We start from the raw sequence: 27,637 nt of genomic DNA on the forward strand, positions 1-27,637 counted from the left end.
CTAGTAAATCATCGACATAATCTTCCATTATAGTGTGCATCAAGTCATGAAAGATGGTAGTCATAGCTCTTTGATAGGTTGCCCCTGTATTTTTCAGACCAAATGGCATCATGTTCCAATAGTAGGTTCCCCATGGGCATGCGAAAGCAGTTTTATGTTGATCTTTTGAAGCAATCTTGATCTAGTTGTACTCTAAAGGGCAAGTGCAAGGTAATGAGTCACAAATTTGCGGAAGTCTGTGCGTTGGAAAATAGGCTCTTGAAAACGGGGGCTCGTTTTCAAAAAATAGGGCCCCGTTTATGCTTCGGTCTCCTAAGCCAAAAGGTAACGGGGGCCCGAATCAAAAATAAATGGGCCCCTATTTTGTTCTAAAATAGGGGCTCACTTTTAAACAAAATGGGGGCCCATTTTTTAAAACGAGCCCCCGTTTTTGAATCAGATTTTACCCTTTTTTTTCCACAAGCCGCCCTCGTTTGAAAATGGGGCCCCATTCTGTGGAAGTTGATTCCACAACCCACCACTTGGCTCGGGATTAGGCCTGAGATAGGCTTGGGACGGCCACACCTGAGACATGGACCTGCAAATTCAAATCTCCATGAATGAAAGCACAAATATGAACTTTTGAAATAGTTTATGTGCCTGTAACTAGAGAATTTTTATACAAAATTAAAACCCATTTCAGATTATACTATCTAGATTCTAAATATATAAATTTATTTAAAAATTAATTATTATAACTATTTTTCATTTAATTTATACTAAATCGGGTCCATAAACTTGAAATATTAACTAATTTTGTTAATTTAATAACTTTTTTATTTTAATGAATTTTGAAAAAAAAATTATATGTCATCAATCTACACAAAATTCTTTTCTATTTTAAAAAAAAATAAAATAAAAAAATGTTAAGTTTACGTCAAATTATGTGGGCCATACACGTCAAATTTTTAAAAAGATAATTATGGTCATTAAAAAATTAATTGAAAACTTGTTTTTTTTTTAAAATACAGAAAAATATGCTCGTCAATCTTTAGTGTGTTACAAACCATTTCCCAAAATGGTTTGAGAAAATAATTTTAATTGTGTCAAAAAGTGTGGGTCGTACACATGCATGGTATGGTCTTGAAACAAACATTTTTAAAACATAGTTTTTAGAACTCCATTCCAAAAGTTATTTTTTATTATGTGGGTATTAAAATAAATTACATATTTGGAAATTAAACTCAGAGGGTTATCTTTTATATTCCTGACTTTTTCCAAGATTCAATCTCCAAGTATTTCAAAATTTAAGCTCAAATGAGACAAAATCTGAAAATCAGGGAAAACGCTTCCACTTTTTTGCCAAAAAGTGGACTCAGCTTCTTGCACCGGCCCTAAAAAACCATCCATGAGAAAGCATTGCATGACCTGTTGTGATATTGATGATCATGTCGATGTTTGGTAAGGGGATGTCATCTTTAGGGAATGCGCTGTTTAAATCTGTGAAGGCAGTATAGATATAGATTGCCCCATTTGTCTTGCTGATAGGTACAATATTGGAGATCCAATCCGCATAATCGATTGCTCAGATGAAACCAACATCTAAGAGCTTTTTGAGCTCTGCCTTGACAAGTACAACAATCTGTGGGTGCATCTCTGTGAACTTTTGTTTTACCCGTTTAGCTCCTTGTGCCATGGTGAGGTGATGCATGACTAAATCAAGATCTAAGACAACTATGTATGCATAAGACCATGTGAAGTTGATTTGACGCTTCTGGATGAATTCCACAAATTTTGGTTGTTCCTCTAGAGTTAGTAGAGATGCCAAATATATTTGGTGAGGAGTCTCAGGGGTCCCCACATTGAATTCTTTTATTTCTTCAATTAAGATTGTCGATCTCTCCTGATTTGTACTAGAGGGGATGATGTCAAACCTTTCATCCGTAGGCGCCTTAGAGAGGTTTCCACCTTTGGATACACTCTTTATTTTTACTTTTTGGGGATCAACAAATGTCATTGTGTGGTTTTCACTAGAATATCCATGTTTTATTGTGATGTTTTTGCAGCTGAAAGGTTTGGCATCTACCCCGCAGTACGCTGTGCTATTAAGTTCAATGGCAAATCTAGCTTTGTGATCCCCACTTGGTATGAAATCCCATATTTCTAAAAATTCGATGGGCTCCTCATGGTTTTGGAATTGACCAAGACATGGGGGACTTGGCTGGTTCCAGTCAATGAGTTCAGAGTGGATGATAGGAATGACCTCATCGATTAAGTTGAGTTTAGAGGAGGTGTCAGTGATGGTTAATATAGATGAGTGAAGTGCATCAATGGTACTCTCCTTGTCAGGTTCTGGTGTCGGATTTGATGTAGGACCTATGGAAGGTTCTTCTTACTCACGAAACCAAAAGGTTTTAATCCATGCCTCTCCATAAATTGGGATATCTTTACGAGGTGGTGGAGGGGATGTGTCTTCCTCATTTGAAGTATTTAGGTTCACTGAATCAAATTCCCACTCATGCGAGTCAGACTCTGAATCACTCTCCAAAATCCGATTACTGTACCATGTTGGGATGTCCTTTGTATTGAATAGTGTATTGGTCACAGGTCTATGCACTTTTATAGGTGGGATTGATGGTACTGCTGGTAGGATTACTGGTGTTGTGGATGCTGCTACTGGGAGTATCGGTGTTGTTGGTACAGTTGGTACTACTACTGTTACTGATGGAATGATCAGTGTTGTTGATGTTGCTACTGCTACATATGGGACTATTGTTGTTGTGGGTATTGTTGCTAGTTCTAATGTTGTTATTTTCAGTTTCGTAGGTGTAGTTGGTACAATTGTTGGGAATATCGGTGTTGTTGGTGCTACTACTAAGATTATTAGTGTTGTTGATGCTGCTGGTGTGATTAATATCGATGATGGGATCGTCAGTGTTGTTGGTACTACTGGGGTGATTGCTACTGCTTATTTGATGATTAGTTTTGTTGGTGCTGATGGTGTTGTTGGTGTCGTAGATGTAATTAAGGATGACCTCCTTGGAGTAACTGTTTGATACATGGGGTTGTTGGGTTTACGTTTGAATATGAGTTTAGGAAGAGATTCCTTTTGAAAACATAATTTAGTTTTATCTTTGGGTTTCAACTCAGGCTACAAGGGCTCATGTCATCCCTGTTTGAAATGTCCTAAAGCACTCTGACCAAAATAGCCCATTCTTTGCATAATGGTGAGGCCTTTGCCATATTTATCCATAGAAAGCGTAGCCTTTGGGATTTATGTGGTGATAGGGTCTTTGTAGATCCATTATGCCAGGTTCTCATCTCTGGTTTCCTCTTCTTGGCTTTTACCAGGGATGAACTACGCCAAAGTGCATGCTTGCTTCGTCAATGGTGTTTGAAGCAACTTTTGAGACTTTCCATGAGTTCTAGGGGAAATGGGTAATTTCCCAACACAACAGAGTTGGCCTAGATTAAATTCTCTAGGACCTTCATCATCCATTTTCATTTTCAAATTCTCTTGCTTTGGTATAGGGGTGATTGAACTAGAAAGAGAGGCTGGACTAACATAGGATGTGGAAGGGATAGCTTCTTGGTTGTTAGGTACAGTGATCTTTGGCTGATGGTTAATGTTGTTGGCTGATGGTTAATATTGTTACAGTATGCAAATGGATTTGCATCGTCAAGGATTGTGATTTCTACACTGTTATGGGTATACTTGATACACTGATGATAGGTGGATGGAATGACTTGCATGGTGTGTATCCAAGGTCTTTCTACCAAGAGATTATATGGCAAAGGAAGGTCCAACACTTGATAGATGATGTGCTTCACCACGAGGCCCAACCTGATAAGTAATACAACAACTCCTTTGGAAGAACCCTCTGCATCATCATAGACCTTAATGGTTATCTTTTTGCTGGGATCCAATTCTATCACATATCCCAATTCTATGACCAACTGCAAGGTGCATATATTCAGGCCAGCTCCATTCTCAATCAATACTCACTTGATTTTGTGTTGGTTTACAAATCCTTCAATGTGAAAGGATGCGTTGTGTGGTCGTTGAAATGAAATGTTGTCACTTTCAGAAAAAGTGAGGCATGGTAATGACCTGAGACTACCAACCATGGCTTGAAATTGATCTATGTTAAGTTGGCATGGACTAATGCTTCTTGGAGAGCTTGATCCAAGATTCTTTTGTGTGAAGGGGATAAGTGCAAAAGCTCTAATATGGATATGAGTCCGGGTGTTTCGTCCAATTGTTCCACAAGATTATATTGCTTGGGCAAGTGTTTCATTCCTAGTGCCACTACTCAAATGGTAATTTTTCTACGATGCGTAACAACATTACATGTAGGATTTGGATCTTTGGTGGTGAGAGTTGCAACTTGTTCATCAACGTCATAGAGGTGATTCACAGTATAATTATAGGCAACTTGTGTATAATTAGTTGTAGTATCTATGTTTCGTCCTGAGGTGGAAGGACCCCTTTGATCATGTGATGGAAGTGGATTCTTGAACATTAAATGTTCGTCATTTCATGTTTTAGGGTCATGTCCTTTGATTTCAATTTCTCCTCTGTCAATGAGATCTTGAACAAGATTTTTCAGTCGGTGGCAATTACTTGTCTTATGCCCTTTTCCTTGGTGGAATTCACAATGTTCATTATCTCTCCACCATGGAGGTTTGACCTGAGGTTCATAGTTAGATGTTTTAGGTAAGGTCACAAAATTGGAGGAGACCACTTGGCGTAATATTGTTTTCATGGGTTCCCCTAAGGGTGTGTATCTACATTTGGTTTATAGTTCTAATGTCATTGTCTTGGTTCCTCTTGTGGCACATTGCGACCTTGATTTTGTGGATGAGTGATGGTGTTGTTTTTAGGAGGGGGATTTTGCCCTGCAAACCTAACCACAGGTTGTGCAATCTTTATTGTTCATGCATCTACTACCCCGTTGTTTACAACGTTCTTGTTCTTGTTCCAGAAATTGGGTTTATCACTATTATAATGGGGGCGAGGACCGTCTTTTGGTTCATTGTAGATTTTGATAAGGGCTCGTTCACATTTTAATCCTTGAGTGATCATCTCTTCAAATGATTCCGTACCCTTCATGTCTAAATGGAATTCCATCTCATCATTCAAGTTGGAAATGAATATTTTCACTAGTTCCTATTCAAGCAAATGAAGAGAATGTCTGCTAGATAGTTGTTGCCACTATTGTAGGAAAGCTGAAAACAACTCCCCTGGTTTTTGTTTGGTGTTGCATAGATCTGCCATGGTAACATCTCGTTCTATGTTATGTGAATAATGAGTGATGAACTTTTCAGCAAATCGGTGGTTAGACAACCAATGAAGAATTGGTTATGACCAAAATGGCATATAAAATGCTCTGAGAATGATTCTACATAGGTTGGAACATTTGTGAGAAAGTTTGAATAGATTTTGAAGATAATTTCCAAATTTTACCTTGTAATTTTGTCATTTTTGTAGTAGCAGTCTGTACCAAATGGATTGACCTTGCTACTATTCTTTCATAGTGATTTAGTGTATGTTATTTTATTTCTCCGGAGGTGTTTGTAATTTCATTTGGTGCAAGTTTGAGGTGTGCTTACAAATTTTTATTGCCCTTGGCCTGAGCAAGGGTTCATGAGCAGATTGACTAGCACGTGTGTTAGTCGTGCATTTTGAACAATCAATTTTGCAATAAATGGCTAGGATTGACTAACATGTCACTATCATGTTGTACGAAAGGTTTGTTTTGGAGCCAGAATAGCTACGGCCCCATGCATGAGCAACAATCTGTCCATGAATTATGAATTTTGGGTTTAATAATTTCGAGAACTTTTGATAAAAAACCTTCATGTCTTATAGTCTCTAAGGAAAATCAGTTTGTCTGTTACCCTTTTCTCCACTTGACCGGAAGGGTCTTTATGTCGTTGAAATGGGAGCATTTGAGTTTTAAGTCTAGGCGGGTTTCATCTTTTAAGTTGGATCGCTTTAATTTTCCTAAGTCTAAGTATGGTTTTCTAACATATGCATCGGGTTCTTAAAAGCCGGGCAGGTCTATTTTGATCCAACGGCAGTTGGGATACCATAATGGGAAGTTTCACGTTGGATACCCATTGTGACTCAACGATAAGCTACTAGTGGTGGGGCCGATCAGAGATCCAGCGCTGGCAGTTAAGCGTTGGCGGTTAAGTGATGAAGGGATCTTAAAGTTCAAGTGATAAGGATTTGATATGATAGTTGCTGCTAGACTTTGATGAAGAGTTGTGAGTCCTTTTACTCTTTGCGGATTAGCGACTAAATGGTGGGCCCAAAAAGTGTGAAGAGGAAAAAGCACTTTAAACTATGGTCAGGTACAATGAAAATCAATGGTGGTCATGCAAGTCCTTCTACCCATCATGACTCAACGACCAACAGGGCCATCAGAGATTGTTATCCCACACTACTCCGATACCCGATGGGCTAGATGACAAAGGTGGTATCATCGTCATAACTTACTTTGATGAGGCAATACCAAAAGGTAGAAATACTAAGTCATCAGGATAACTCAAATCATTGGTGAGAGGAGTTTTGGGTTACGCCGATACCTGATGAGGGAGACAAAGCCGAGCACAGAAGAGGAAGATAAGGTTATCGGTTTTTTTCAACTATATATATTGAAATCCTCCAATTTCTTACCGAGCCAGAATAGAAACTCAATTGTGCTACAAGAATTTAATTTTATTTGTATTCATATATATTCAAATGCTTGAGTTTTATGTTATAGAACAATTTCAGGCACATACAATCAAAAACATATGTTTTTTCACCATATATAATGAAATGCTAACAACAATTTCAAAACAGGGAAGATAAGAGTATCATTTGGTGTCAACAATTTTTATTTTTGTCCAGTAAAGCTATTTTTTATATTAATTCTGAAAAAGTTTACATTCTAAAAGATAAACCTCCACGGCTAGCTAACTAGACCATCAAAGCTGGTATACATAACAGTCCATTCATAACACATTGAAAAACATTTTTAAAAAAACATAGTCCTTGCTTCAAAAAAGGTTGTATGTTCCATCTCACTACTCCACATGAACAGTGACCGTGCCATCTTCCACATCCAGCACTTCCATATTCTTAACTTGGTTCATTTTTGTCTTCTTTGTAGAGCCTTCACCGAACTGCAGCACACGACCCTTCTTAACTGTTCCTCTTCCACAAGGTCGACCCTGTCATTTTGTGCATGCAGAAACCGTTCATTGTACAAGTTCTCTATATTCTGACCAAGGTCCCCATTTTTCCATTTCCACATGCGCTTGCTAGACATCAACCATCTCAAGGTATTGCACAATACCATACATTCCAGCCTATGCTACACTTCTTCTTGCCTCTTTATCGAATGTGGTGCTCCAGAGCAAGAACAGAAACAAGGGAGGAGTGAATTCACTCACGTGAATCCATGCTCCATACACACTTTCAAAGTCATCCATGTCTCATGCCAAACCTAATAAATTTTTCGTTCCCCCTAGTCATTCCTTCTTGACATACCTATTCATGATTTCTCTGACTTTCAGAACAGGTCGGAGCTCTAGACACCATGTCATAAAGAAAGACACTATGTCCGAATTCGTTATGTACTTCCATCCACCATCTACATACTCAGGTCCAAGGATCAACTTCACCGTGGAAAGGAATGTGGTGTCTTCATAGATAAACGAGTTCATCAACCTATCATCACTTATTCATCCCCAAAATGTGACCTGTGTTAAATTGCTTGTCTCTAAAGAAAAGTTGGCCTCCATATTTGAAATCGAGATACCTATGATTCCAAAATGATTCTGCAAATCTATCAGACTAATAGTGACGTCTATAAATTATTTGAATTTTTATCAACCTATGCCTTAATTTTTTAGTGCTTTCTAATAACTAAATTCATCTACCACATGTTCCATGTTATTCTAAAATCTTAGTACTTGTATTCTACACCATAGTCTATGGACATTTTTTTACACTTACACATATCCATATCATGCTATCCTACAAAGACCTTGGATTCATATGATGCACATAGCTAATAAAAATTTTCATCAACTAACAAGGCACATTATGTGCTTCCGCGTATGACTGCTCCAAAATGGTAGTATGCAATGACTAACACACCTATTAGTCACACATTTTACAACGTCGATTTTGCAATCAATGGCCAACGATTGACTAACACAATGCTAACACGTTGTACAATAGGTGCTCCCACTCTAAAGCGGACCTTTCATACAGTGTGTTAGTGACTGGTTAGTCAATTGCAGCCGTTAATTCCAAAATCAACGGTGTAAAATGCTCTGCTAACACGTGTTATTAAATCCGTACTATCATTTTTGAGCCGGAATAGATGCCTCTGATGCATACTCCACTCCCATGGGGGCCAAAGCCCTTAATATGGAGAGTTAATATTGCATGTTAAAGCTGCAAAGAAGTCAATTTTTTTAATGTATTTGATTAAGTATATTAAAATTTGTATTTATTCTATTTTTTAATAAATCTATTTACGTAAATATATTTTGATTGAGATAGTGTGTATTAGTTTATAAGTTTTTTTTTGGCTCCAAAATGGACCTTTCGTACAGTGTGTTAGTGACGGGTTAGTCAATCACAATCGTTAGTTGCAAAATCGACGGTGTAAAACACGTGACTAACACACGTGTTAGGCAATCCATACTGTGGTTTTGGAGCCAGAATAGACGCATCCGCATCTCAGAAAGCATAATGAGAAAAGGTGCCCTTATGGATGGAAGAAGTTCTTGTTTGATTATTAATCTTTTGTATCCTGAAGAGGAAGTAAAAATTACAAATAATGGAAAGTTACACTATCGAGCTAAGTCACCCCGATAAAAACACAGGCAAAAAATACTAGCTTTTGATCAGCGTATCATATACCGATAAGAATGCATAGAAATCCAAGGTCTGGCCTATCAGCATCAATCTTGTTGATTATAGTATGGACTCAATGGTGGTTATATCGGAGAAGCATATACCGATAAGTCTCATCAATATAGTGAACATAAGCGACAAAAGCATAAAATTGTCTTGCCGATAACCGATGAGGCTATTGGTATAGTGAACATAAGCGACAAAAGCATAAAATTGTCTTGTTGATAACCGATGAGGCTATCGGTAAGACATAGTGAAAATGTCCATCGGAGAAAGTAGTACCGAAAAGCGTAATAGTGAAAATGTCCATCGGTGAAGGTTGTAGCGAAAAGAAAGTCATCGGGGAAATAATGTTAGTTGCTCGTTTTGCACTGCCAGACCTTTCGTACAATGTGATAACAATGTGTTAGTCAATTGCAACCATTTATTGCAAAATTGACGGTAAATCCATTATGTCATTTTGGAGCCAGAACAGACATGTCTGTATTGGAGCCAGAAGCGCATCTAAATAGCTTCGCCTAGACGAGACTGACCAAAAACCTAACACCAATTCTAACCCTAATGCGGCTAATCCTAACCAGCCTTCTAACCCTAACCCATGTTCTAACCTAATGCCACTAACCCTGACCCACCTTCTAACACTATCGCGACTTATAACCCTAACGTGGCTAACCCTAACGCGAATACCTAACGTGCATTCTAACCCAATACCACCTATCCAATCCAAAATCTACAGTCACAAAGATAAAAGGTCAACCCACTACCGGATGGCTACTACCATGGATTGTTAGTCGATAGTCATGATGTAAGGCTTTTTGGAGCCAGCAAACACGCACCCTGCTCTATATCTAACCCTAATGTGACAGTTAGACAAGTAAATGTTCTCCCTATTTTGCCTCCAAAACAAGCAAATTTTCTCTCTAATCTACCTCCACAATAAGAAAATTTTCCCACTACATATAAAGCAAAATAAAAAATGAAAACAAACAATGCAAACCCAAAATATACGCATCCATCATTTTTAATAAAATCCAAACACAAATAGGAAAAAGATGACTTATAGAGGTCAATTTCCACATACCTCATGGCCTTCAAAAATGCAACCTCCTTCAATAATCGGATGCCCTTCAACAACGCAACCTGCTACTACAACAAGATCCCTTCAATAATGACTCGCAGCCTACCTCTTCAACAATAGCACTTCAACAATGACTCATAGCCTGCCCTTATGTTGTAATCATGCATTAGTCTTCCTTTTTTCCACGTTAGGTAGAAAATGGCACCACGTTTTCTGAAACGGAGGTACAAGGATGTGTCTATTTTGGCTCCAAAACAATAGTACGGATTGACTAACACGCGTGTTAGTCGCACGTTGTACATCATCAATTTTGTAATGAACGAGTGTGATTGAATAACTTGTCACTAACACGTTGTACGAAAGGTCCATTTTGGAGCAATCGCATTTTGGAAGCAGTGCCCTCTTTTTCCTGTTAGTATGGCGTCTGATCATGGTTTCTTAAATCACCGATAGTTTTTTTTATTTTATGGATTTTTTTTAAAGCCTATGCCCTCTTTTTCTCACCGGTTTGTCATTAGAACGTGGTTTCTACACTTGCCGCCAGTTGTTTATTTTTCATGGCTTTTAATGTGTGTGTTATGCACAACACATTGTCGCTAACCTGTAAGTGAGCCACATCCCAAGATCCGCTATCCTCCAGCACATCCATGTAGTTTCATGTGGGCCTGGCGATTGAAACCGACGAGTCCACGACAAGTCCACGTCACATACTGTGGGTTCGGCCTCTGTGCCAAATTGGCATGGTATGCATGTCTTGGACATGTATGTCGATGCATGTTGTTGGTACGACAGGTCACTTTTGGAGCTAGAATAGATGCATCCTTCATTTGACATTCCATTTCCATCTGTTCCGTCCAAATAAACCTCACTGATAACTTTGAATTTGAAATGTTCCCACGTAGAAGTTTCATCATACGCAACAAACTGGTTTCCATCTACATCAGTTTTTATTTACAGCGAACTCCCTGCCTGTGCCAAAATGGGAGCTTCGGAATAGGGTAGACATCCATCAAAGCATAATCAAAGGGCATATTACAATCAAAAACTCTTTGGTAGACATGAATGGAAAAATATGGAAGCATAGACAAGGCATGTGAGCTGTTTAACCAGCCACTTCAAAGAAATGTGTTCTCATGGAATACTGTGGCTATAGGATATATACAAAAGGGATTTGTGGAAAAGGTTTCAGAAAATTTCAATCAAATGCCAGACTTAGAAACCTTTGCCAACATGCTTCCCGGTGGTGCGAATGGGAGCTTTCGAATAGGGTATGGGCATTCATGAATAAACAATAGAGGAATTTTGTCAAATGGTGTAGCTGCAATTGCCCTGGTAGACATGTATGCAAAATGTGTAAATCTTAGATAAGGCACATGAACTATTTCACAAAATGCCTCAAAGAAATATGTTTTCATGGAACACCTTATTTACAGGTGTAGTCACATAAATTTGTCCATTTTAATTAAATGAATATTTCGTATTTATTCGATTAAAAATCCACTAGCCACCAGTTAATTAAATTAATATTTAATTAATTCATCCCCAAACATTCTTCTATTAATTAAATAAATTATTCAATTTATTTTAATTAATTCATTAAATCCAATTCCAATCAATTAAATAAATAAATCAATTTATTTAATTTAAATCCCCCTTTTCCTCTTTTAAATAAATTAAATAAAACATTTATTTAAATCATTATCCCCACCCCACTTGCATTTTCCTACAAATGCAACTTGCACACATTTTGAAATAAATGAATTTTTATTTTAAAAATCCTATTTTCCCTCACCCACCAAATCCACTTGCAAAAATCTAATCCCCTTCTAGATTCTTCTAACCCCTTCCTAATTAGCCTAATCCATCCCCTAATTATTGTCACATTCCTAAGCAAAATGGAGTCACTTCTCAAATGGCCCAAAGTCTTGGATAACCATTGAAGGTTTTCAACCTTCAACCACCAAAAACCCCAAAGTCTTTGAAAATCATTAAAGGCTTCCAACTTTCAACCACTTAATCCCCAAAGTCTCCAATAACCATTAATGGTTAATTCAACTCTCCCACATGGTTAAAACATTTGTTTTGACTCAACCTCTACCCAACCCAAGGGTCTCATCAAGCCTTCAATGCTTTGACCATGATTATCTCTTAAATCATTTGCACAAAGGTTTATCCTTGGATTAACTCCTAATCCAGTGGGTAATCTTAATTTAGGCTTGACTCTTAGCCTTTAGATAACCATGAGGTCTTCTCAGGCCTTTAATGCCTCCAACCTCTTCTCTCAACCCAATCCTGTGTTGACACTTGTCACTATTTTATTGGTGACAATTGTGCACATGGATCCCCAACTTTCAAGCTTGACCCTTGATTAAACCTTTCAATCCTGGCCATCCATTGCTCCATTTTTCCTATAAATAGAGCCCATTCCTTCATAATCCAGATCCTGAAAACTTGTAAGCATTTAGACTATAGCCATTTTAGAGAGCATTTAGCATAGCATAACTAAATATTGTCTTTTTGGTAAAATCAATCATTTTAGCATTAATATTAGCTTTTTATTTCACATTTAGAGCTATTCTACAAATCTCAATCCTCCATAAGCATCCATAGTGCAAAAAGCTGCTGAGAGCTACACTATTTTTGGAACTTGGAGAGGAGAGGAACAAGGGAGAAGAAGCTAAGGCCATGCTAAGAGGCAGTTGGAGATGTCTCATGATCTTTGTTCTACTTATTAGATGTATTAGCATGTCTCTTTGTGTCTCTTTTGGAATGCCTTCATATGTTTAGTTTTTGATTGATTAACTCTAACATCTTGTGTGTTTTGTGTTGTTTGATCTTAGACTAACCTTGTGCCATTTAGGAGGGCGTCATTTGGTGAACCTGAGGTGAATCGAACACGCAACCTTCTGATGTTTTTTTTTGTTAAAATTAACATTTTGCTTGTTGAAATTGCCACACAGGTCGCGCTTCGGCGCTATTGAACGCATTTTAGCGCTTTTGCAACAATTTCTTTTAGTGCTATTGACCCTAAGATAGTGCTATTGAAAATGTTCCAGCGCTATTGACAACATTTCAGCGCTATTGTCCCAGTTTCAGTGCTATTGACACAATTCAGCGCTTTTGTCTTCTCGGATTTATTTCTTCTTTCAGCGCTACTGTGTATAATAGCGCTTCTGATACCGCAGATTAGCGTTGTTGTATCAATTAGCGCTTTTGTATAAAAAAGCAGAATAGCGCTATTGCGACAGAGTGTTGTCCAATTCGCTTTGTAACCCAAAATCAGCATTTAGGCTTGTGTAAGCCCACACTAACGTTTTGACTATTGACCAGGTGCAGGTTCTAATCTTTTTGTGTGCAGGGGAAGGAGTTAGTAGATGCTTTAAAAAAAAAAAAATCTTTCTTTTTACTTTCTTTAAAAAGTTGGTTAAAAAGAATTCATTTTTCCCTTATTGCATAAGTTAAAATAAACCTCACATCTCATTTTGGAGTGCATAAAATGAACCTCAAATTTGTTTTTGGTGCTTAAAACAAAATTCATCTTTCTTTATTGCAAGGTAAAAAGAACAACAAAATTCAAACATTTGTTTTCTTGCAAGTTAGGAAACACACTTTATTTGGTGCTTAAAACCAAACAATTCCATTTTCTTGCATCAAATCTAAAAATCACAAGCCACACTTCAATTTTTGGTGCAGTAAAAAAGAACAATCCACTTGTCTGGATTTTTTGGCAAAAACAAATTTTCCTTCAAGCAAAAACGTGTTTTTCATTAAGTTGACCAGAATTTCCAAATTCTAGATTACAAAACACATTGCCTTTGGAGTTAAAAAGAACACCATGGCTGTTGGAGCAACATCTCCAAATAGTTAGATCATCTTTGCAAATGTTGGATTAAAAAGAACAAGTGAATTTCGTGTTTGGCACGCTTGTGCACAAAAGTCAGTCGAGTGGACCTACTTCTAACACACACTATCCTCTCCCTTGGCTTTCGTGGTCCTAGGTGCAAGAGAAAAGTGTTAGTAACACTCAAAATTTTATCTTTTTAAGAGAGGCCTGCCAAGGGATCGATACTCTTGGGAACGACCTCGAGCAGTAAATCCTTCGAGCCGCTATAGAAATCAGGTGAGAGCGAAAGCTGTAGCCTTGGGTATAGCTGTTCCTACAGTGTAACTGGCCGAAAGGACAAATGGGCCCCACCACCAGTTACAAGGCTCTTAAGTGAGTCACTGCAGAATGAACTTATGTCCAAAGCCATCGAACATGACTAAACACCTTTAAGTAGTAGCCCACCTGTTCTATTGATTGAGGATATTTGAGGTATAATTTAGTGCAAGAGCATAGATGGTTTTGCTCCCAAGATACTCACCATACATATTTCCTTGAGTAGAAACATAGATTTTTGAAAGGTCACTTGTGACTTGATAAAAGTGGTGACTCCCCCATCATAGGGATCATCTATTTGTTATGCTCGCGCAAGACTTAGTATATCACATCCTTACCTGCCACGGCGGGATTCATAAGGTATGTAGTACCAAAGTCAAAGAAATATCAAGATGTGGGCTAAATTTATCACAACTGGCCATTTGACCATAGGGATAAAGAGTGTTTGAAGTGTGTTCGTTTTACAGACCTAGAGCAAATTGAGCCGACTTCAGGCTTTGGAATTACACCTTAAAATACATCTAAAAGAAGGGTCAGAAACAAGTCCAAAGATTGGGTTAATCTAGACCCATACTCATTTGTGCCTTTGAGGCTACAATTTTGTGTTTGTGTGCTTGCTTTGTTTTCTTGTCAAAGAAAAATCAGAAAATCAATTCCAAAAAAACAAAGTATTCATCCAACATCTGTCAACACAACCAAAAATACCAAAAACAAAGTCTAAACAACACAGAGTCACAACTTTTATGACCATTCTTCACATCTTGCGAAGGAAGAAGTGTCATCAGAATATCAACCTGAAAAGGAGACCATTGAGCTCAAAGGCTTTAATCAAAAGGAGGAAATTCTTCTATCTCAATAGACAAATCTTTGTCTCACATAGAGTCTTTCTACATCGCATGCGTCTATACCTTCAAGGTAAAACAAACGAGTTTGATTCAGAATCATTGAATCGCAGAGCTTTTATGCAATATAGAGCTCTGAGTTATCACAAAAATCAAGGAGGAAAGATTAATCCCAACTTCTTCCCAAACATCTGTATCACCTACAACACAGCTCGAGAAGTGCCACCAACGCCTGAAAGGGAAGAGATAGAGTTTGTCCCGTTTGTGACACAAAGTTTTTATTGAAAGATTGAAGTTGAAAGCAAAAACATCCATCATCTCATCCCAAAACTCTCAAAACATTAAGAGGTTCTTGTCCTAAGTTCTCTTTTAGATATTGCTTGAAATCAAACACATCACATCACTTTTAGATTGTTTCTACATCTAGGATAAGCTCATCCTAAGAGACACATCTACGCAGGTTAAAACTAGTTCATGAGTGAATCCTCTCATTACTAGGTAGTCAAAATCTGTAACACATCTCAGATTTCTCTACACCTTATCACATCCAAACTTACCAAACAGACAAGCAATTCGACGAAGGAATTTCAGTTACATATACCTTAAAGTGCTAGAGATTCCCATACAACACAAATCACCAACCAATCAATCTTTCATTTCATCACCACTCATCATCATCTTCAATCAACTTCAAAAACAAACTTGTAAACAAAATGGCTCAAACCCGATCGCGATCAAGGTAGCGAGAAATAGAAATTGAGGAAGAAGAGGACAACCTCAATGAATTTCAAGAAGCACTTGGAGGAAATGGGAATGATGAAAACCCAGGTACACCCACTCCTTCAACAATCGAAAGGGTTCAGCATAACCCTCATTTTAACAGATTATTTGATGAAATACTAAGGAGCAATGCGGATGCTCACTTTTTAAGACTCGCTCAAGAAGGAGCCAAACTCCCTTCTGACTTTGATCTTGCCCAATTAAGACAAGCATCAGAAAGACAAAGTCGCCATGAGGAGGAAAGGCGTAGAGATCCCATCAGATATAACATCCCTCGAGGTAACCCACCACCTCCTCCTCCAAATGAAATGGAGATGTTGCGGCAACAAGTTGAGAATCTCGCCCAACAACTTCATAGTGGTGTTAAGACCAATCAATTCTCACTTAACGACTTCTGTCCCTATCCGTTTGATAGGAATCTTTATATGCCACCCTTTCCACGCGGGTTCGAAACACCAAAATTCGAAAAATATAGAGGAAAGGGAGATCCCCGCGATCATGTCCGAGAATTTCATTCCGCTTGTCTCGAAGTTGCATATGAAGACACATACTTAATGCGCCTTTTTCCCCAAAGCTTGGGAGGAACAACCACATCATGGTTTTCTCGACTACCAGGTGGCATTAGAACATTTGAGGAACTCATCCAGAAGTTCCTATCTCATTACTCGTATAATATTGAACGCGACATCACCATGGCTGATCTATGCAACACCAAACAAAAACCAGGTGAATTATTCTCAATATTCCTGCAACGATGGTGCCAAATGTCTAGCAGACGTTCTCTTCAGTTACCTGAATGAGAACTAGTGGAAATTTTCATTTCCAACTTAAACGAAGAAATGGAATTTCACCTGGATGTCAAAGATACAGATTCTTTTAACGATATGATCACCAAAGGTATAAAGTGTGAACGGGCACTCATCAAGAAAGGACTCATCAAAATCTTTAACGAACCAAAAGATGGTCCTCGCCCGCGCTTCAATAGTGATAAACCAAACTTCTGGAACAAGAATAAGAATATCGTCAACGATGGGGTTGTGGATGTTCGAACTATCCAAAATGCACAACCTGTGGTTCGGTTTGCAGGACAAAATCCTCCACCTCAAAATAACACAAATGTTCCTCTTAATCAAGGTCGCATCACATCTCATGATGAACCAAGACCTCGTCCACAAAAACAAAAATGCACATACACTCCCTTAGGGGAACCCATTGAAACAGTGATGCGACAACTCATTTCTTAGAATTTGATCACTCTACCTAAGTTATCGAATTATGAGCCTCAAGTCAAACCAGCATGGTGGAGAGATACTGAACACTATGAGTTCCATCAAGGAAGAGGACACAAGACAAGTAATTGTCACCGATTGAAAGATCTCATTCAAGATCTTATTGATCGAGGAGAAATTGAGATTGAAGGACATGATCCAAAAACAACCAATAATGATCATCAGATGTTCAAGAATCCACTTCCATCGCAAGATCAAAGGGGTCCTTCCACTTCCAGACGAGGTCCTGATACCACTGCTTATACGCAAGCTGCGTATAATTACACTGTCAATCACCTCTATGATGCCAGTGAACAAATTGCAACTATCACCTTCAAAAATCCCACCTCAAATTGCAATGTTGTTACACGTCGTGGCAAGGTCACCATCAAGGCAGCTCCACAAGGCACCACCTCCAATCCAAAGCAGTACAATCTTGTGGAACAATTAGACAAAACCCCTGCGCTTATATCCATTTTGGAGCTATTGCGTCTGTCACCCTCTCATAAAACTATCCTGGATCAAGCACTCCAAGAGGCGTCAGTCCCTGCAAACCTGAACACGGACCAATTTCAAGCCATGGTTGGAAATCTAAAGTCCTCACCTTGTCTCACTTTTTCTGAAAGTGACAACTCTTCTTTCCAACAACCTCATAACGCCTCACTTCACATTGAAGGCTTTGTCAACCAACACAGGATCAAGCGAGTCTTGATTGATAATGGAGCAGGCCTAAACATTTGTACACTACAGTTGGTCACAGCATTGGGCTATGTAGTAGAATCAGTGGATCCTCGCAAGAAGATCACCATCAAGGCCTATAATGATGCAGAGCATTCATCCAAAGGAGCTGTGGTACTACCAATCCGAGTAGGCCCTGTGGTAAAGCACATCATTTGTCAAGTTCTGGACCTTCCTCTGCCATATAATCTATTGTTAGGGAGACCTTGGATACATGCCATGCAAGCCGTTCCATCTACCTACCATCAATGTATCAAGTTCCCACATAATGGTGCAGAGATCACAATCCTGGGTGATGCAAATCCTTTTGCTTTTTGCCATAATATCAGCCATCAACCAGAGATTACTGTTCCTAATAATAGGGAAGCCATTTCCTCCACATCATATGTAAATCCCGCCTCTCTTGTCAGTTCAAACACCCTTATACCCAAGCAAGAAAAGCTTAAGATGAAAGTCGCAGAGGAAGGTCCTGGAGAATACAACTTGAGTCAGCTCTTTTGTGTGGGACAAATGCCCACTTCTCCTAGAACACATGGTAAACCACAGCAGTTACTCCAAAAACCCATAGACATGCCTGCATGTGCCTTAACGCCTTTCATCCTTGGAAAGACTCAAGAGGAAGAGATGCAAGATGAGGACCTAGCGGAATGGATCTATAAAGATCCCATCACCACTGATCAACCGCGAGTTACACTTCCTACAGAACAGTATGGCAAAGGCCTCCTCATTATGCAAAGAATGGGATATGATGGTCAGAGTGCTTTGGGATACTGCAAACAAGGACGACATGAACCTCTGCTACCAGAATTCAAGCCCAAAGGTAATACAGGCCTAGGCTTTGAAAAAGAAGTCCTTCCTAAACTCAGATTCAAAGGAAAACCTAGCAAACCATTTTGCCCCCCTACTACAAAGAGGACACCTTTCATAATCAAAGCACCATCAAACACTACCCCCACTGCCCCATCGAGGCTCACAAACCCACCACAACCATCTACAATACCCATCATCCCACCAAACGAACCAGTAATTACATCAATAACACCAATAGCAGTAGCAACTATATCAGAACCCGCAGCAGCATCTATGGCACCAACCATTCCAACAGAAGCCACTGATGGTGTTAGAAGTGGGGTACGTAAACCAGATCCTTTAAACCCCATCACGGTTCTTGCAGCACCGATCACTACAAAGATACATAAACCAATCATGCCTGCCGTGTTCAACTCCAAAGACATCCCAGTATGGTATAGCAATCGGATGCTGGAGAGTGATTCAGAGACCGACTCACATGAGTGGGAATTCGATTCAGTGCAACTTAACACTTCAGATGAGGAAGACACATCACCACCTCTGCCATGCAAAGACATTCCTGTTTACGGAGAAGCAAAGATAAAGACCACTTGGGTACCTAAGCTGGAAACATCTTCCACAGACCCTACGTCTCATCCTACGCCTGATTCTGACAGGGAGAGTACCATCAACGACCTTCACCACACTATCTTAACCCTCACTGATACCTCTAACGAACTTAACTTAATCGATGAAGTAATGCCCATTATCCACCCTGAACTCATTGAATGGAACCAACCAAATCCCCCATGTCTTGACCTCTTCCAGAACGATGAGGCTATCATCGACTTTTTGGAATTAAGGGATAATCTACCAAGCGGGGATGACAAAGCTGGATTCGCCATTCAACTTAATAGCGCAACATACTTCGGGGCGGATGCCAAACCCTTCAGCTGCAAAAATACAACAATAAAACATGGATCTTCTAGTGAAAACCACACTGTGGCACTATTTGATCCAACAACAGTAAAAAGAAAGAGCGTATCCAACGGTGAAAACCTCTCTGAGGTGCTTGAGGATGAAGGGTTTGACATTCTCCCTGCTAGTACACAACAGGAACGATCAACGATCCTCATTGAGGAGACCAATGAATACAATGTGGGGACTCCTGAAAACCCTCATATCATACATCTGGCATCTCTTCTCACTCCAGAGGAACAGCCTCAATTCATAGAATTCTTCCAGAAGTGTCAGATCAACTTCGCATGGTCATATGCAGACATGCTTGGGCTTGACCCTGATTTAGTCATGCATCATCTCATAGTAGCAAAAGGAGCCAAACCTGTCAAGCAGAAGCTTCGTAAGATGCATCCTCAGATTGCCGTGCTAGTCAAAACTGAACTTAAGAAACTCCTGGATGTTGGTTTCATTAGACCAATTGATTATGCAGAATGGATCTCCAACATTGTACCAGTTGGCAAACCAAAAGGGGGCATCCGCATTTGTACAGACTTCAGAGATCTGAATAAGGCATGTCCTAAGGATGACTTCCCTCTACCAAATATCGACATCATAGTAGATTTGACAGCAGGACATGCCATGCTTTCACTCATGGATGGCTTTTCAGGATACAATCAAATAAAGATCGCACCAGAGGACCAACATAAGACAGCCTTCACATGTCCATGGGGCACATACTTCTGGAATGTAATGCCTTTCGGTCTAAAGAATGCAGGAGCAACCTATCAAAGAGCAATGACCACCATCTTCCATGACATGATGCATACTATGATGGAAGATTATGTGGATGACTTACTAGCAAAATCACTCACTAGAGAAGGTCATTTGGGCATATTAGAGAGAATCTTTGATAGACTAGAACAATACCATGTTCGACTCAACCCAAAGAAATGTGTCTTCGGAGTGACCTCCGGGAAGCTTCTAGGATACATTGTCTCAAGCAAAGGCATTGAGGTCGATCCAGCAAAGGTTAAGGCAATCATGGACATGCCACCACCAAAGAATATCAGTCAGCTAAGGACACTACAAGGACGGCTTCAATCTATCCGCAGATTCATTGCACAATTGGCTGATAAGTGTCACCCATTCACACACCTGCTACACAAGAACATCCACTTTCAGTGGGATGACAGATGCCAGCAAGCATTTCAGGCGCTTAAAGACTATCTCATGAATCCACCATTGCTGATGCCACCAGATCCAAGTAGACCATTATTACTTTATATCTCAGCGACAAGTACAGCATTAGGTGTATTACTGGCACAACATAATGCAGAAGGAAAAGAGTGTGCTATTTACTATATCTCTCGCACACTGGTGGGCTATGAACTCAATTACACATCTATTGAGCGAGCTTGCCTAGCAATAATCTTGGCAGCCACTAAACTGAGGCACTATCTGTTAACACACAAGGTGCAACTCATTGCAAAGATTGATCCACTCAAGTACTTACTCAGCAAAGCAGCATTGACAGGTCGCTTGGCCAAATGGGTAATGATTCTAAGTGAATTTGACATCGAGTATGTGGACCGTAAAGCTATCAAAGGGCAGGTTATTGCAGATCAGTTGGCCGATGCACCACTCATAGGCGATCATCCTCTCATTTCCATTTTTCCAGATGAAGAGATATTCATGATTACAGAAGCACAGTCATGGAAATTATACTTTGATGGTTCATACACTAGGCACGGCTCGGGGGCAGGCACTCTGTTTATCACACCTCAAGGTGATAGCATCCCGAAGTCTTACAGGCTCACATTTCCGTGCACAAACAACATAGCAGAGTATGAGGCTTTGATCACAGGACTCAGATTAGCCATACAATGGAAATTACAAGAACTACAAGTATATGGCGACTCACAACTGGTCATTCGACAAGCAACTGATGAATATCAGACCAAAGATGATAAACTCATGCCATATAAGCAAATGGTGGACAATCTAAAGACATCATTTACTACTATCACTTTTGAGCAGATACCAAGAGAGCAGAATCGAGCTGCTGACGCCATGGCTACCATCGCATCTTTACTAGATCTTCCAAAGAATTCAACACGCTACGAGTTCTTGGTAGAACAGCTTTGGATCCCCGCTTATGATATCCCGAAATCTGAAATGATATGTCACCTTGTCGGTTCTGAATCCCCATGGTATGGTGAGTTCTACACCTATCTCCGCGATCACACCCTTCCTCCCAACCAATCAAATAACCAACGTAAAACCTTCATTCGCCAAACTGCTCGATATACCATTATTGCCGAAACCCTATACCGACGCGGTCTTGATGGTACTCTCCTTCGATGTCTGGAAAAGGATGAGATAACAAAGGCTTTGGAAGAGGTACATGAAGGAATTTGCGGGACTCACTCAAGTGGTCCATCACTAGCCAAGAAGATCATGCGAGCTGGATACTATTGGCCATCTATGGAAAAGGATTCCTACTACTTTGTCAGGAAATGCAAGAAATGTCAAGTTCACGGTGACCTGATACATGCACCAGCACAGGAACTGCAACCAATCACAACACCATGGCCTTTTTGTCAATGGGGCCTTGACCTTGTGGGTAAGATTCATCCATCTTCATCCAACGGCCATAAATTCATTATTACCACCACCGAATATTTCACCAAGTGGATCGAAGCTGTTCCACTTACCCAAGTCACCGGCAAGCAGATCGCCTCATTCATCCTCAATTACATCATCTGCCGGTATGGTGTACCCATGTCCATCATCACAGATAACGGTCTTCCTTTCAAAAATCAGGATGTCCGTGAACTTTGTGAGAAATTTCATATCCAACACCGCTTTTCCACTCCCTATTACCCACAAGGCAATGGTCAGGCCGAAGCATCCAATAAAAACATATTGAGAATCCTAAAGAAGACAGTCAATGATGTCGGTCGTGATTGGCATGTTCAATTGAATCCAGCATTATGGGCATATCGCACTAGCATTCGGACCCCTACAGGTGCAACTCCTTACTCATTGGTCTATGGTGCTGAAGCTATCCTACCTATTGAGGTTGAGATACCATCATTACGAGTTTCCTTGCATAATCTCATCGATGATGAAACCTACAAAGTATCCCGTCTTCAGGACTTAGAGTTACTTGATGAGAAACGACAAGCTGCATATAATCACCTCAAAGCCTATCAGCAGCGCATGAGCAGAAGCTACAATCACCGAGTTAGATCTCGTACATTTGAGGTAGGTGATCTTGTTCTATGAGAGAATCCTCGCAACCAACCAAACAGAGAACATCAAGGCAAGTTTGAATCAAACTGGTTGGGCCCATATGTTGTCACTGCTGTGTTCGGGTCCGGGGCATATCAGTTGGCTACTTCAGAAGGAGAACCGCTTGCAGATCCAATCAATAGCATGCACCTCAAACGGTTTTATACCTAAGGTGTACAGAGCATCAGGCTCCCCTGCATACCAGAAAATACCAAAAACATTCACAAAAACATCAAAAATACCAAAAACATTCAGAAAATGTCCTAAAGAAAATACAAAAAACATTCAAAAAAGTAAAGAAAAATCATGCATTCAAACGGTGAACAAACACTCCGGTGGCACCTTGGGTAAGTGCGATGGTGAAAACCTGGCAAACAGGCGCCACTCGTAAAGGCAATAGCTCCAGTATCTTTCAGGCTCGTTGCGATCACATTCATGCACACATACATCCATCCATCCCAACCATGGCTTGTTATTTGATCTACAATTAAGAAAGTACTCCATGCATCTAGCATCCCACCTTTTCATAGTCAGGTCTACAAACTGGGGGCAATACCCTTACCCTCGTGATGGAAGTGGATTCTACATTGTCTTATATATCATTACGCTCTTCATTCAGGCAATCATCAGAAAATATCAAAAACATTCAAAAATGACTCTCAAAATACCAAAAACATTCACAATTGTTTCACAAAATCCAAAAAACATCGGAAAACCCATCAAAAATCACACAAAAACATGGCAACACCTTGTACATATTTATCCAATCAGATACAAAATAAACATTGACAAACATTACTCACACACTGACCATTTACCAATCAACCACACAATCAACATCAACAAACCAAACTGTCTTTAAAACAAGGATGCATCCTTCCTTCTCAAAAACAAAGACAAAGTGACGTTTTCTTTGACAAGAAAATTATGTTAAGCTATCAAATACATGGTTGATTTATGAGTACAATCATTTGTTTATCTGTATCGGGATCTTTCAGCATGGTTTTGTATCGTTGGCGCATTATTTCCGATGAAGTTCTGGGGCATGTACTAATGGTGTCTACGTGGGAAGTTCACTAAGCTACGTGATCTTATGCAAAATGCAGTCATAGATCACTACGGCTTGCTGACTACAGCGTATACCTCGACCATATGGGCATGGACCATTACCAAGGATCCATATTCTTTATTCTTTATGTAAATATGTTGTTTGGTTACAGGTACAATACTCATTCTCTGGTTCCTTTTCCTCCAAATTGGTTAAAGGTTTTATTTTCTTAGTACGGTATGCACTTGTCTCAGGATCTGATCAAGCCTAAGATCAAGGAGGACGATCCAAGTCATGCACGAAAGGAGATAATCCTTGTCTGTTCCGCAAGCAATACTCTGGTCGACTTGACCCTTATATCAAGTCGTTTGTATTAACTTGCTATATTAAAATCCATGAAAGAAATACTCAGGTCATCTTGAATCATTGTGTCAAGATGCTTGTATTCTCTTCCAACATTTTAAAGCTCAATGATGAAAATAGAGCACTATGGATCGTCATTTCACCTCATCTGTTTATATCTTGCATTCCGTTGCATATCACCCATCCACTCATTCATTCATATGTAGGCTTTTACATACAAAAATGATTAATAAAAGCTGGTCTTGGATACAATCACGACCGAGTACTCTGATACATCATCAATGCATTATGCAAAGTCTTAAAACAACCTTGCATTCCTCATAATCATATCATCCTTGCATTTAGGTGCATCTTGCATTACGTCCATTCATGTCATTTTTACACATAAACATTGCATATAAGTTCATTATTGACATTAGTTGCAGTAAAATCATTTTCATCATTGCATCAATCATCAATAATTAGATCCATTCATAGGATTAAATTGTCTTTGATTATATTAAATCATTTTATAAGCATTCATCTTATATCAATTATCCATTATCATTTTATTAAACTTTTCATCATTTATCATTTGCATTCATTTCTTTATAGTTAAAAAAAATGCATTCATTCATTACTAAGTATCTTATGATGTTCATTTTAGGATTCATTCACATTGCATTTATTATCATTACATTAAGGTGCAGTTATTATCCCCATTAGTTATCATATCATCCCATTATCATTTGCACTTACCAACATATTTAAAACGCATTTAGAATCATTCATTTAGGCATTATCATATAAACATTTGTACTTTACATTTGTTCATTCATCTACATTCATTTTAATATCATCATACAAACACTTGTACTTTACATTTGTTTATTCATCTACATTCATTTTAAATATCATCATATAAACACTTGTCCTTTACATTTGTTTATTCATCTGCATTTATCATATAAACATTTGCACTTAAACATTTTGTTTATCCATATTACATTCATCTAAAAACACACATCTAGCTGCATATTTATACATCAAATCATTGCATTAACATTGTCACATAAATCGTCTCATCATTACATCGCAAAAGGAAACATCATAAAATCTTGTTTATCCATCAAAAACATAAGCATATCTCATCATAGGCATTCCATACATAAAGCATTACATCAAAAATCAAAATACATCATATACATCAAAAATCCTATTCATAAAATCCAGTATACGCATATATCATCATGGCATTCCATACATAAAGCATTACATCACCAATCATATACATCATATACATATAAACCTGCATTCATATGTCAGTATACAACATCATAAATCATCATAAAAACATGCATAAAAGAAACATCTCATCAAATGCATACATGTACACATATACATCTAAGCAATAAATCATCATCATGCATAAACATCCATACATCATCACATGCATATCATCACAATATGGGATCTCCTCATATATATCATCTCATATATCAGAGTCCAATGAAGTCTACAAAATCGGCTACCAAGAGCCATCCAAGATACAGTCCATCAATAGACAATGATACAATACATGTATGCAAAAATGCTCTCTCAAATACTGCTCTGGCCAGATGCTGTACCTGCCCCACCCCTACCTACTCCGCCACTGGTACCGGCACCACCTGATCCATCTCTCCGTGGAGGCCTCATCGAACCCCCACTCCCTCCTGCATCTCCTGATCTATCCCGCCTCAAAGGACCCATCACTCCCCCACTGCTCTGCATCCTCTGTGATCGCTCGGATCTCGACTGTCGCATCTGGGTATAACTGAGAGCTCGCTGACTGAATGGAACCACCTGCTCATATAAACCTCGCCAGTACTCTATCTCAGCCTGTGCTCACCCAAACTGCCTCATAGTCTCCCCTGAAGGACCCTGTGCTCCCGCTCGGACTCTCTCCTGCAGCTCCGCCAATCTCTCCACCGCCGTATCTCTCTCCCGCAGCACCACTGTCAGCTCTGCCTCACATGCAAATAGCTGCACATCCCTAGCTGCTACCTCCGCCTCTAATCTCTCTACCCGAGTCTGCAAATAACCTATCATGTGCTCCCGCAGATCCCCAGTAGCTCCCTCCCCCATGGCCATGGCTGCCGCACCTGTATCATCCCCTCCACTAGGTCCCTCCCCTGCCCCACCCTCTCCTACACCTGTATCCATAGGGATCTCTCTCTCCATCCCCCTCCCACTCAGCTGCACTCCTCCCTGCATCAAAGGTCCCTGTGATATCTGCAGCGGTAACCCCCCTCTCCCTCTCCGCTGTCTCGGCATCCCCATCCCTCCTCCTCCCCCTCTCCCTCTCCGCTGTCTCGGCATCCCCATCCCTCCTCCTCCTCCACCACCTCCTCCTCCTCTCCGTCCCCGTCCCCTCTCATCCTCAAACGCTGGGATCGGCTCAGCTGGGTCTGATATCCGTCGGATCGGGTGCGCCGCCCGATACTGGGTATACTCTGCTGTAACCCCTGCATCAACGACCCTCGGTCGTAGATCCCATGGCCTCGCCTGCAATGTCCGGAACTTTGCCAATGCCTGATCATACGGTAGCACTGGACCCCATGCATACCGCTCTCGAATAACTCGAGCATACTCTCCCGATCCGCTCGGCAGTCCCTGCTTCCGTCCAAACTGCCTCATCACCCGTCCCGGCACCTGTCTCTCTACATGATAAGAGGTCCTCCCAATGAGGAATCGGGTCATGAAGCAATACGGTAGTGCCTCTGCATCATCCTCCCATGGCTCACACTCTAAGTATGGCCGCCAGATCACTGCATCTAGGTCATCCAATGCCCGCCGCCACCACTCTAGCTTCCCCAAGTGGGGCTGGCTCATCATACCACTATACATAAACATATAGGGCTGGTCCACGGCTCGGAATCTCAGACTCACTGGCCGAGTCACTGGTAGATGCTCCCATGCCCACACATGCAGCAGCGTCATGCCTACTGCAAGCGAACCTCTCCCCCGGTACACTACCTCGTGCAGCTCCTGGTACATGTGCGTTAGCACGCACGGCCCCCAGGCATATCGGGTCCCCTCTGTCACCATCATCTCAATCACCTGTCCCCATCCGACCGCCAATCCATGTGACCGCCTGTCTGGACACAGAAGTCCTCCCACGATCCCTGACAAAACTGCTGGAAGGGGCTCATATAGTGCCGCTATATCCTCCCATGCGATCGAGCCATCATCGATGAATACGTCCTCATCAAATATCCACTGACAGGACACCGTCCCCCAAGATCGATCATATGTCACCAGCTGCCCTCGAATCGGAATCCGAAGAATACGCCACACGTCCTCCAAAGTCACCGTCATCTCGCCCTGAGCCAGATGGAACGTGCATGTCTCACTGTGCCATCGCTCTGCTAACACTGTAATCAGGTCGTGATTCA

Source organism: Cryptomeria japonica, chromosome 7 (assembly GCF_030272615.1).
Source record: "Cryptomeria japonica chromosome 7, Sugi_1.0, whole genome shotgun sequence".
Taxonomy (NCBI): Eukaryota; Viridiplantae; Streptophyta; class Pinopsida; order Cupressales; family Cupressaceae; genus Cryptomeria; species Cryptomeria japonica.